Genomic DNA, 13,301 nt, shown 5'->3' with positions numbered 1-13,301 from the left:
ATTGGAGCCCTGGTGATACAGTGGTTAAGCATTTGGCTGCTAACCAAAAGGCTGGCAGTTCGAATCCACCAGCTGCCCCTTAGAAACCCTGTAGGGCAGTTCTACTCTGACGTAGGGGGTCGCTATGAGTCACAATCGAGTCGACTGCAATGAGTTTGTTTGTTTTTTAATCATGTGAATTATTACACTGGTGAAGAATTTTGAATATATCATGGACTACCAGAAGAACAAACAAATCTGTCTTGGAAGAAGTGTAGCCAGAATGCTTCTTAGAAGTGAGACTTCCTCTCACATATTTTGGACAAGTTACCAAGAGAGACCAGTCCCTGGAGAAGGACGTCACACTTGGTAAAGGAGAGGGCATCGAAAACAAGGAAGACTCTCAATGAGATGGAGTGATACAGTGGTTGCAACAATGGGCTCAAATGTAGCAATGATTGTGAGGATGGCGCAGGACCAGTCAGTGTTTCTTTTGGTTGTACATAGGGTCACTATGAACCGGAATTGACTCAACGGCACCTAACAACAAAAACAGCATTTATAAATTCTCTTTCTCCAATAAAAATGTATGTGCATGAAACTATGATATTGAGGAAAACAAATTGGTTTCCCAAAGCCTGGACTGTGCAAAAATGGGTTTTCATCTGTGTTGTATTTCTTTTTTGTTCACTTTTCTTTTTTTCCTTTTAAAAAAATTTGGTTTGGCTGTCAGGCAAAGAGCAATCACATTGTGGCTAACTTTTCTTTAAATACATTTTTCTCTTCCTTGGGCATGTTACCCTCTATGAAGTGATGACTCCTGCATCAAAGTGAATGATATATTGTTTGAATAGTTGAATATGTGATACCATTTATAGCAGCATCAAAGTGATGAAACAAGTACTGACAAAACCACTTGATTCTCTTGGAATCCAGGTTTCTGGGTTCACAGAATTGGGGTGACCCACCTAGGCCATCCACCCTTAGGTGTCCTTTGAACCTTGAAGGAACTGGTTCTCTGAAGTCACCTTTAAGTCAAAAATAGCCCAATAAGCAGTTGAGGGGATACCATTTTGCATGAGGCATTGTGTTCTTTTGTAAAATTATCTATTTGCAGCCTGTTTCAGGAAGCAGATGCCAAAGATCACACTGGGAGCTATGTTTTAGGGTAAATCAGTAATTATTTTAATTGCTCTTCAAGACAATGCTGAATGAAAATCTTTTCAGACCACAAATTTGTTTCTCAGTTCTGTTCTGACCTTTTTTCCCATGGCAATGCCAATAAGTTTTGGTACAAGAGTGTTTTTGAGGTTCTGACGTCTTCAGACCATTTTTGTGAATTCACAATACTTTTATTAAACAGAAGAAAAGATGATTATGCTTCACTGACATACACCTAAAATAGCCCAGCCTGAATATGTAAGCACGATTTCTCTCTGGTCATTAATTTCATCTTTCTTATATGGTTGCCTTGCATGTGTCTTACATCTTAATTTCTAAATAGATAAAACAGTTAGAAAACCTCAAGGGGCAACTTAACTGCAAAGGCCTTCTCACTCTGATAGTATAGCCAGATGGTCTTTATTAACGTCTCTGAATCCTTAAAAGATAATGGAAAGTCAACTGAAAATTGGAAAAGGTTGTGTCTACAAAGTTGTCTATCCACTTCAACATCCTTTCCAGTAATTCATGTTTCCCATCTATTCCAACTATCTAAAATTTTCAAAGAACGAAAAAATAATCAAAATCATATTGGGAAGAGAAAATTTTTGTAATCTTGTTCTTCTTAATGCCCCCAGAAATGAGGCCCTCCGTTCCTCCTTGAACATACCTACTTCTTCCTATCATTGTTATTTATGTTTCTTTGCATGGCTGACATTCCTTATCACTAGCTTAAGTTCCCTTAAAGGTGTCACATAGGTGTTTTGAAAATTTGAACTAGTTTATTCTTGTACCTTGGTTCTTGAATACCTGGAGAGCTACTTTTGGCAGGACACCAATACATGGCAACAGATCAGAGGTCAAGGACAAAAAAAGTATTTCCGTCATATAGCTAAAACATCGTTAGGCAAAAAATATCATGTTCACGGTCTTATTTATCATTTCTGAAGATCAATATTTTATAAATTAAGCCATCACTCAAAGGTATATACCTGCATATTATAAGGAAGTAATTACATTTGTGTAAATGTGTCTTTTTTCACTGATTTTTTACTCCATTAAAAGAATTTTCTATATTTTTAAGGACTGTTATATTTCAGAGGAATAGTTTATTACAAAAACTGTGTCTAGTTTAGTGGCTCTATTCACAGAGTCTAAAGAATAATACTTAAAATTTTATAGTTTATTAATAGTGTAAAAATTAGCTAAAGTTGTAAGAGATCATGGGTTGTAGTTTTGAACTATAAAGTTTATTTGACAAGCATACAACTTTCACTATAAGATAGAGATATGGATAGATACACAGATAAAGATATAGATGCAGGTAAAAAAAAAAAGATAGAGATATGGATAGATACACAGATAAAGATATAGATGCAGGTATACGGTCTAGTCAGTGTTTTTTTTTTTTTTCTTTCTTTCAGCTCTTCACTAGGTATTTTTGAACTGTTGGAAAAAGTAAACAAATAAAGCAAAGACTCTAAGACTCTAACGCAACATAAGCTGAAGGTCAGAAAACGTGATAATATGGGATGAAACCTGACCCACACGGTTTATTATGACACATAGTTTTTCAACTCACACCCTTTATATTACTAAATGACTGGAAGGGGTTATTAGCTCCGGAGAGGCAAGTAATTCTACTTTCTTCAACAGGAATGACCAGCGAGTATACCCAAAAGCAAATCCCTTATTAATGCTCATTGACAAAGTTATCCAATACCAGCATGTACATATACCTAGCTATCTATTTGATACACCTAGATATCTATCTAAGATATACGTATTTTATGTCATATTCTGTTTTTCTGCCATACCTCTGGCGATTTTCTATTCTTACATGAACAGGGAAACTTCATAATTCTCATGTTGATTTAGGGAAACTGAGGAACAAGAAAGCAAGTTCCCTTATAATAAAAAAGTTCTTATTTTCCAATAAGTAACATAAAAGAGAGGATTTCTAAATGAATGAGCTCCTTCTTGCATAAAAAGGAAATGTACTTATGTTTTTAAACCCTGCAAACTACCCAAATCAGATAGAAGGCTCACATATAAGTCGTGGTATTCTTTATAAATATAAATGATCTGCTAAAAGGTCAGCTGTTCTATGCTTTGGAATGACATTCTTCCTTTCAGATGAATGCAGACAAAGAATAAAAATTAACTAGCCAGTGAAATAAATCCACAGGACTGGTTTCAGGAGCATGGAGTCTGAATGAAAACATATCCAAGGGTTTGTTTTTTGTAGTCATTCGATACCACCAACATTTAGTCAAAGAAAGAAAAGAATCAGCTAGAATATTGTTTTTTTCACATGGAAAAGGCAGATCCTATACCTGCTCACTAAGATATTTCCAGTGGGTTATATTTTTCCACTTGTCCCCTGTGCCACCAATAAAACTACTTCCTCAGAATGTCAAAACTCTGTCAAAATAAAGGGGGCAATTCTGGAAACAAGTATTCCCCAGGTTTCTTATTAGGTCATATGAGGAGATGAAAAGTGATAGCAAGTTTGTCCCCCTCATTTCAAACCTTCCCTACCTCTCCCATTCTAAATCATGTCATGAGCAAACTCCTTGACGGTACCATTTGAAACAGGACAGGATTACTTTTTATAAAAAGGAGAAAGTATTCATGATGCTTCAGATTTCAGAAAGCTGCACCAAAGGAAGTAAGTTCTCCTAGAAACTAACTGGTCTTTCCAGTCTGACATGTGACGCTAGCTGCTTTGTAGCTCTCCTTAAGGTGGTAAACAGATAATTAAAAAAAAAAAATTTTTTTTTAAATAGATAAGTAGGCATTCTATTAGGCATCCAGAAGTCAATTTTGCCATGTGCTGCTCCAATAATTACAATTCTAGCTGTTTTAGTCAACAAATAAATTACTATATTATGCTAAATGTAGGAATAAAATAGAAATGAAAACAACGAATCACATTTTTCATCTCCTTAATTTCCAAATTCTCCAAATTAAAGCTAATGGTTATTGTTGCTTCAAATGTGTTTTGGGTGATTTGTTTAATGTCCTATCTTTTTTTGCTCAACGTTTTTGTTATTTTTAATGACCCATGGATATTCCTTTATAAGCATCTATGTCCTATTTTATATTAAATTTTTAAAAATCAGAGACCATTATTTGCTTATCAAATTGGGAGACAATTTTAAAAATCCTAATTCTAATGTTGGCAGTGGTATTGCCAGAACTGTATATCTCCTAGTGGGGTATACACTGGTAGAATAATTCTGGGAGCAGCACTTGGAAAATACATGTTAGGCAACTCAAATGCATATGTGTCTTTGATGATAAAATTCCACTTCTATAAATTATGCTAAGTACAAATGTCAGCAGTGATCATAAACATTTTAGCAGAAGGATGCTTACAGAAGTGCTATAGAGAGATATTGGAAATAGTCTGAATATCCAACAATGGGTAAAAGGTGAAATAAATTATGAAATACCCATAGGATGAAATATTATACAGCCATTAAGATCACATTTCCAAGTAACTGGAAGTTACAGGATGCAATGTTTACCTTAAATTTTCTGAAAACAAACCAAAATGCTGTTAGTATTAATAATAAAAACTAATAAGAAAAATACACATTTTTAAAAAGGCAAAAAGTGTTGTCTAAAATGTTAAGAATCAGAGTCAAGCTTATCTATCTTGATTCTGGACTTCACTTTTTTTTTTTTTTTACTAGTTTTAGGGAATTTTAAAATTTGTCAAGTCTAAACTCAATAATACTATGTTTCATAGTTACAACTAAAAAAGAAAAAAAATGCTGCCAATTTGACTATGTATGGCATTGTTTAATTTTAGTTTAACAGTTTAATGTGAAAAAATGTACATTTTATAACTGATGAAATATTGTAATAACATCTCCAACATCCAGCTGGATATATCCCTATTTTTATTCCTTGCTTGGAGCCTTGGCGGTGCAGTGGTTAAGAGCTATGGCTGCTAACCAAAAGGTCGGCAGTTTGAATCCACTGGCCGCTCCTTGGAAACCCTATGAGGCAGTTCTGCTCTGTCCTATAGGGTCGCTATGAGTCAGAACTGACTCAACAGCAATGGGTTATTCCTTGCTTTTCTTCTTCGGTCTTCCAAAGAATACTGAACATACGATGGACTGACAGAAGAATGAACAAATCTCTCTCGGAAGAAGTACAGCCAGAATGCTCCTTAGAAGAGATGGTAGTGAGACTTGGTCTCACGTAATTTGCACCTATTATCAGGAGGAACCAGTCCCTGGAGAAAGACATCATGCTTAGTAATGTAGACGGTCAGTGAAAGACAGGAAGGCCCTCAACAAGATTAATTGACACGGTGGCTGCAACAATGGGCTGAAACACAGCAACGATTGTGAGGATGGACGGGGAATGTTTCATTCTGTCGCACATACGGTCGCTATGAATTGGAGCTGACTCAACAGCACCCAACAACACAAGCACTTTGCTCCGCTAATATTATTACAGAAAAACAAGCTTTATTATAAAGAAAAAAGAATTTAATTCTAGTTGAGAAAATAATGATAATTTTAAATTACATATCATATTCTATGCGGAGGCTCTGTCTGTTTCTGGCAATTCATATATTAAAGAATAAAAAATAAATTAAAAAACCCTGCTACATCTAGCTAATTTGTGAAAATGTGATTTAGATAATTCATTTCCAAATGTAAAACAATCTTTTTCATTCTCGGTTATGTGCAAAAAGAAAAAGTAATACCAATTGTGCTGAATTATACATATCCAAGTAGGATGATGACCTGGCAATGAGAGACATTTTTCCATTTCTATGTACACTTTGTATATCTAATTGATATATTTACAACATATAAGTCATCCTGACTTTCTGCAATTTTACCAAACACACTCAAATTTATGCTCACATACCCCCAAAGAAGCTCTCTCTACAGAAGATGTCTAGGGGACCAGATTAGACAAGTTTTTGTGTATTACTCTTACAGGTATTTTTTATTTATCAAAACCTTTTATTTCTTTTCATTTTTTATGTTTCACTGTAGTTTTCTTTCTTTCTGAAAAGTGGCCAAGACAGAACGAGGTTTCAAGCTGCCATGTTGAACATAACAATCACAAAACAAAAATCCATAAGAGAAAGAGGAGAAAATATAGTTTACTTCTAATTAAAATACAAAGTTAACAATTCAAACTTAACCTGGAGTAATGAAAATATTCCTGGTTCAAAGACTTATACTTTATCAAAATCTCATTTTGTCAGTAATTTCTATTTCGTAGATGGAGAGGGTGGGGGCTGGCAGGGAAAGAAGATTAGTCAAAGTCCAAAAAGTCTTTAAAGAAATTGCATGTTTAAATGTCAACAAATTTACATAGAATTAAGGAGAGACTATAAAGGGAAGCCAGCTTAAGGGTCTTCAAGAAATTCAACCCCGAACTATATCAACCCATAACAAAATGATACAGTTTACAAAGTCCTTAAATCATCACTTCCATTTAACTTTTTCCTTATTAAGTTGCTAATTAGCAGCAGGCATAATTCCAGCACACTCCATTTGCTTTCATACAGATTTTAAGATAGGAAAGCACAGTCAATACTTGAAAAAGAGAAATAATAGTAGCCTTTCATCTGTGCCCGCATGTGTGATGTGTATTGGGGGTGGGGTAGGGAGGTCAGAATTGAGGCCACTAAAGGTACGTATTTACTGTGTGCCTGCTCTGTGTTAGACACTGCAACTTGAAGGGTAAATATGGCCTTCGAAGGCTAAATTCCTGATTAGTGTAAGTATAAATGAAAAGATGGTGTTTTCCTTCTTGTTAATTATTAATCAAAGGCCTATACAGAAAGTTTAGCAACATCTGGTATTTTGCTTTTTATGAGCAACAAAAGCCCACATTGCATTCAGGGGTTAGTTTTATTATTTTGTTTGAAAATCTGAATACATGTTGTAGAGATGAAAATAGAAGGAATAAAGGCAACTCAAGCCTATTGATGTGATTACCCTACAAGGCTCTGTTATTACTCTAAACCCAGTTAAGCTGGCTTTATGTCTCCTACAAAAACCAATTAGTAAGAAAATAGAATAAAAGGAATGGGATCTTAAAAACTCTGTTAACTAATTGAAATTTACAGTTGATAAGTTATTTTTCAACCCCATCCTCCTTAGGAAATGCATTCTATGCGACTACCAAATTGTGGAGTTCAGAAGTGTTTTCCTGCAAATGCAGAGAGCTGATCATTCATCAAAATGTCAGCCAGTGCTATAAAAAAAAAAGTCATTATTTTTAGATGTGTGTTTGTTGGATGAATGAATTAGAACTGGACCTTGTTATATAACCCAAAAGGTAAGTTAGTAAGACAGGTAAAATAAATGAAACACTCACTGACCAAAGAAATTATACCAAATTGTGGAAACTAACAATGCAACTGTATTTGCAAGTGTCCCAGGTCTGGATGAACTATATCCGGTTCTAAGTTTCGGTTTTCTACCATATTCTGCAAGTATACTATCACTCAGCTGTCTATACCCAAGATGCCTTTACTTTATTTCACAGTTAATTCATGACCCATATAAAAATACCACCAACCTTGATTCCAGCCAGCAGTCACAAGATACCTTGGATCAGATCAATAGACTCTGAAAGGAAAACAGAAAAACACCCATAAATCAAATCAGTTGAATGACGTAGACTTTTATTTTACTAAGGAGGTAGGTGAAGCCAGAAGTTAAGTGAATTCTTGTTTTTCATGCCATAAAATTTACTGGCTGAGTTGTTAGCTGCCTTCGAATTGACCCCAACTCATGGCTACTCCACGTCAGCAGAAGGTACTGGCTGATTTCCAGAAGTAGATCACCAGGCCTTTCTCACTAGTCTGCCTTAGTCTGGAAGCTCCACTGATATTTGTTCAGCACCATGGCAATGTGCAAGCCTCCACTGACAGATGGTGGATACACATGAGGTGCACTGGTCAGGAAGTGAACCTGTTGTCCTACATAGAAGAATTCTGCCACTAAACCACTGATACCCATTAACAACATATAGGGGTTAGGTAGTAATAAAACTTCAAGCTTAAAAACATTTTCCAGTGTTTTGTTAAAAACAAAACATATATTAGATGCCAAATCAGGTCCTACGCTTATTTTCATCCATTTCTATTTAGAGTAGAGCAGTTCTCATGCCTATATCCTAAAACACTTAACCAAAAAATACCTTTTAACAAACTCAGTATTTAAGTACTTTTATTTCTTTTTTAAAGATGACTAAAAATAATAAAAATGATGCATTTGGATCCTTAATATGATTTAATATCCACAGAGATTCTGTAGATTTTTGGTCCAGGATCAACAATCGGTCTAAAGGTAGCAAACGTCAAATATGACAATCCCAGTGGTAATCTATCAACTCATTCAGAAAACCTTGTGGTGAGCATTTAAGCGCTTGGCTGCTAATTGCAAAGGTCAGCAGTTTGAACCCACCAGCCACTCCTTGGGAAAAAAGATATAGCAGTCTGTTTCTGTGAGATTACAGCCTTGGAAACCCTTTGGGGCAGTTCTACTCTGTCCTTTAGGGTCCCTGTAGGGTCACTGTGAGTCAGAATAGGCTCAACAGCACACAACAATCTATCAATCACTTAAACCTTGCCACTACATATGCTGAGAAGCATACTGTCAAATGGAAGTAATAAAGAGTGTAAACTGAGGGCGAAAGCAAACTAAAAATTTTGTGCCAAAAGTCAGCCTGTCTTTTGGACAAGTGGAAAAGAAAATAAGTTCAAAATAACAAAAACTGAAACTACAGAGGTATAACTAAGGTATGGCCAGTACGGGCACCCCTTGAGGAGGGGCACTAGTGAGTAGTTTCTATTGGCCACTGTAGTTTCCATTGCCAGCTGTGAGAGATCACCCAGCAATTTAAAACTAATAGCCATACACACTATTTTACATAGATAGGCCTCTGATTATCGACTTGCTGCAGGGAGCACCTATGACTAAGTCTTCAATTAAATAACAAGCTGACTTCTAGAAGTGTGTTTGTCTAAGCTATTTGTTTGAAAGTTAGACAGCATTTTTACATATGATAATGCTAAAAATGGTTCATTATTAGACTTCTAGGCAAAGTCCAAAAGCTAAATTAACTTAAAAGATTATTTAGTGAAAAGAATAGTACGCTAAAACCTACGAAAGCTGGAACCTGAGTAAGGGAGAAACCTGGCAGAGAAGGAAAATGCAAATATTTTCCACTAAAACCAGCGACAGAAAAGTAGTAAGACTGTACCCTGTCAAAGGCAGAAAACTTTCAAGACCCACTGAGTTCCGGCTTTCACAGGTTTCACTGTGTAAAATAATATCAAGGAAATACTAGGAAGCAAACCAAAAAAGCTCCAGAATTGAATATGAAATAGTTGATTTTAAATCCTAAAGACAGGTGCTTAAGAAAAGTGAATTTTGCAGAGATTAGGAAAAAGTATTTGGGGAAATTTGTGGGTATTTTAAAGATTAATGGCTTCTGTATGTCTATTTCCACTTCAAATATCTGATTTTATTTTTTTTTATTTAAGTATTATTCTTTTGCTATAAAGCCAACAGTTCCCAGGGTGCCACAGCAATCTCCCAGGAGAACAGCGAAATTTTTTCAGTATTTTAGAAAAATACAGCAACATTTGTGGGACACCATGCAAGCTAGTAGTTCAAAACAAAAAACCAAACCTGTTGCCGTGGAGTCGATTCCAACTCATAGCTACCCTACAGGACAGAGTAGAACTGCCCCATAGGGTTTCCGAGGAGCAGCTGGTGGATTTGAACTGCCGACCTTTTGGTTAGCAGCTCAGCTCTTAACCACTGCACCACCAGGGCTTCACTAATTCAAAGTAATTTTCAATTTCAACATTAATCTACATTCCTTTTGATGACATCATATCTTTCCAAAGTTGGGTTTTTGATGGTATTTTCGATATAAAAGAGAATACATGAAAGTCAATGTGGAAAGCCAGTGTCCAATCTGACTCCAAGGTGAGAAGCTGGGTGCACACATCCCATTAGGAATTATGAGTTTCCTGTTGTTGTTAGGTGCCGTCAAGTTGGTTCCATTTCATAGCGACCCTATGTACAACAGAACGAAACACTGCCCGGTCCTGCGCCATGCCCACAATCATTATAATGCTTGAGTCCACTGTTGCAACCACTGTGTCAGTCCATCTGCATGAGGGTCTTCTCTTTTTCATTGTCCCTGTACTTTACCAAGCATGATGTCCTTCTCCAGGGACTGATCTCTTCTGACAACATGTCCAAAGTATGTAAGATGTAGTCACCATCCTTGCTTCTAATGAGCATTCTCATACTTCTTCTAAGACAGATTTTTTTGTTCTTCTGGCAGTCCATGGTATAGTCAATATTCTTCACCAACACAACAATTCAAAGGCGTCAATTCTTCTTCTGTCTTCTTTATTCATTGTCCAGCTTTCACATGCATACGGTGCTATTGAAAATACCATAGTTTGGGTCAGGCACACCTTAGTCTTCAAGGTGATGTCTTTGCTTTTCAACACTTTAAAGAGGTCTTTTGCAGCACATTTACCCAATGCAATGCATCTTTTGATTTCTTGACTGCTGCTTCCAAGGGTATTGATTGTGGATCCAAGTAAAATGAAATTCTTGACAACTTCAATCTTTTCTCCATTTATCATGATGTTGCTCACTGGTCCAGTTGTGAGAATTTTTGTTTTCTTTATGCTGAGGTGTAATCCATACTGAAGGCTGTGGTCTTTGATCTTCATTAGTAAATGCTTCAAGTCCTCTTCATTTTCAGCAAGCAAGGTTGCATCATCTGCATAACGCAGGTTGTTAATGAATCTTCCACCAATCCTGATGCCCCATTCTTCTTCATATAGTCCGGCTTCTTGGATTAAAATAAAATATTTTTTTCTTTCAATTTATATTATTTTTTTGAAAAGGCCACTCAATTGTTAGGACAGAGTACTTATTATACTACTGAAATGGAACAGCTAGGTACTTCTTTTGGTCTAGGTATCATGAAAAAATTAAGGGTGCCGTGAAGTGAGAAAGTTTGGGAAATTCTATATCAAGCACAGTTTTATTTCTTTTCCCCTTCTTTCTCCACAAGTTTAAAGAAAAGAGAGGGGATATAAAAAAGAGACTAGAAAAGAAGAAAGGAGAAAAAATAGAAAAATATTTTCTTAAAGTAACCAGGATAAAGCTGGGACAGTAGGAAGGACGATGGTTCAAAACACTCAGTGACCGTGTGCCCCGGACTGTGTGCCCATGAATATGTACGTGTGATTGAGTGTACATGAGACTGAGAGTGCACACATGTACATGTGCACTCTGTGTGTACAAGAGGTAGCTAACCTAGGACACATGAACACTGGGCAATGAGAGATAAGGACCAAGTAGTGGGCATACTACATATATGTGCATCTTCATATTGCTGATTGTCAGTCATCATCCCCTAAGAAAAAGAGGTGATGCAAAAAAGATTTTGATTCAGATTTAAATACTCCATAGAAAAAAAGGTGATGCTGTTACTATAGAAACTTGCATGTTGCCTAGCACAAAAACCCAGCTCGATAATCCTTGAACATATAATGAGTGACGAATTGCAGAATGACTATTACAATTTCCCAACTCAAATAGTTTAGGGGAGAGGGTGGTTAACTAGTTGCCTGGTTTCAGGAAAAGACTACGCAGAACTGTGTATTGGTTTGCACGCAAATTATGCCTCAATTTATACTTTGAGCACAACAGCTTCTTGCTAAGAGCTTTTTGGCACATTATATCAACATCCTGATATCTTTAATATTCTTTAAATAAATTGGATTTCTACCTCCTCTGCATGTGCTCCTAAATATACACTTTCATAATAAAAACAAAAAAGATATTTGTGTAGTTTGTCAAAAGTTGGGTCTTACGATACCTGAACCTGGCCTCTTTATGTGTCCCACGTGTTTGGGAAGACATTTCAACTTGCTCTCACTATACCCCAAAGCCCATCTCAAAATAAATCGTGTTTCTTTTGTTTTTGTTACAGCATGAATAGGATATGAACTTGATTTAAAATATTAATGTCATTTTAGCTAAGCAAACTTTGCATTTGAACCCATAGGCCTAGCAAGGTGTTAAGTGTAAAGAATATCAGTATTTGTCAGATGAATGAAGGTGCTTAATGTTGTACTTTCCTGATGCTCCATCAAATTTAAAGAAAAAACTGAAAACTTCCTTTTTGGAGGAAATAAGAAAAAAAAAAAAAAATCCTGTCCTTGGACTTACAATGAAAATATGTAATGAAAATGAAATTCTGAAGGAAAAGAAGTATTCATGGTTGACCTAGTGGACTCAAGTTCTCTTGTGGTTTTGTTTGTTTTCTTATCTAAAGGGAAGCACTGCCATTTGTAACATCGAGAGCAGCTGTTTTGTAAATGGCTTTCTGAACTTTTTTTTCTCCACCCAACCTGTTATTAAGCAAATAGGCACAGAATAGTGAACTAATGTTGCCCTATGGCTCAGTCCTCACTGTGAACATCTGCCATTTCAAACACACAGGTCAAAGCTTTCTGTGTGGTTTTTTGCTAAACAATACCCTAAAGCAGTAACTCTTAAAAGATAACCTTTCCATAGGATTCAGCATCTGCGTCCAGGCAGCTTAACACATCAGCATACTAAAAACAGCGCTTCATCCTCCTCTAAGTCTCTGCACCAAAAAGTTAGAGGTAACCTTGAGAGTTAATTGTTGAAACATTTTTTTCTTTTTTTTCAATGAAAATTATCTCGTATCTACATATTAAAAATCATATGTGATGACCAGATAAAAATTATGAACCCTATATCAAACAAGAAAACCCTGGTTAAGAGCTTGGCTGCTAACCGAAAGGTCAGCAGTTCGAATCTACCAGGTACTCCTTGGAAACACAAAGGGCAGTTCTACTCTGTCCTATAGGGTTGCTATGAGTTGGAATTGACTCAATGGCAACAGGTTTGTTTGTTTGGTTGGTTATATCAAACGGAAGTATATCTGTTTACATCTCACAAAGAAAATAGTTGAAAATAGTAAACATATTTTAGCCATTAGATTATCAAGGTCAACTGTCGACTGAAAGGTTACCTTTCGTAACTCTTTCCCACAATGGTTAAGCGCTTGGCGGCTAACCTAAAGGTCAATGGTTCAAA

The 13,301-nt window shown here is 36.1% G+C and overlaps 1 protein-coding gene across 36 annotated transcripts in view; it reads right to left on the bottom strand.

Moving 5' to 3' along the window:
- The window catches only part of MAP2 (microtubule associated protein 2), a 288,976-nt gene that overhangs the window by 202,812 nt on the left and 72,863 nt on the right, over positions 1–13,301 (bottom strand). For all 36 annotated transcript variants that reach the window (XM_049888022.1, XM_049888038.1, XM_049888039.1 and 33 more), the window contains exon 2: positions 7,708–7,757. The gene's annotated coding sequence lies outside the window, so the exon portion shown is untranslated. The remainder of the gene's footprint in view (positions 1–7,707; positions 7,758–13,301) is intronic.

The sequence above is a fragment of the Elephas maximus genome, chromosome 6, assembly GCF_024166365.1.
Source record: "Elephas maximus indicus isolate mEleMax1 chromosome 6, mEleMax1 primary haplotype, whole genome shotgun sequence".
NCBI lineage: Eukaryota > Metazoa > Chordata > Mammalia > Proboscidea > Elephantidae > Elephas > Elephas maximus.
Note: the sequence above shows the minus strand (reverse complement) of the source record. Positions and strands in the feature narration are given on the sequence as shown.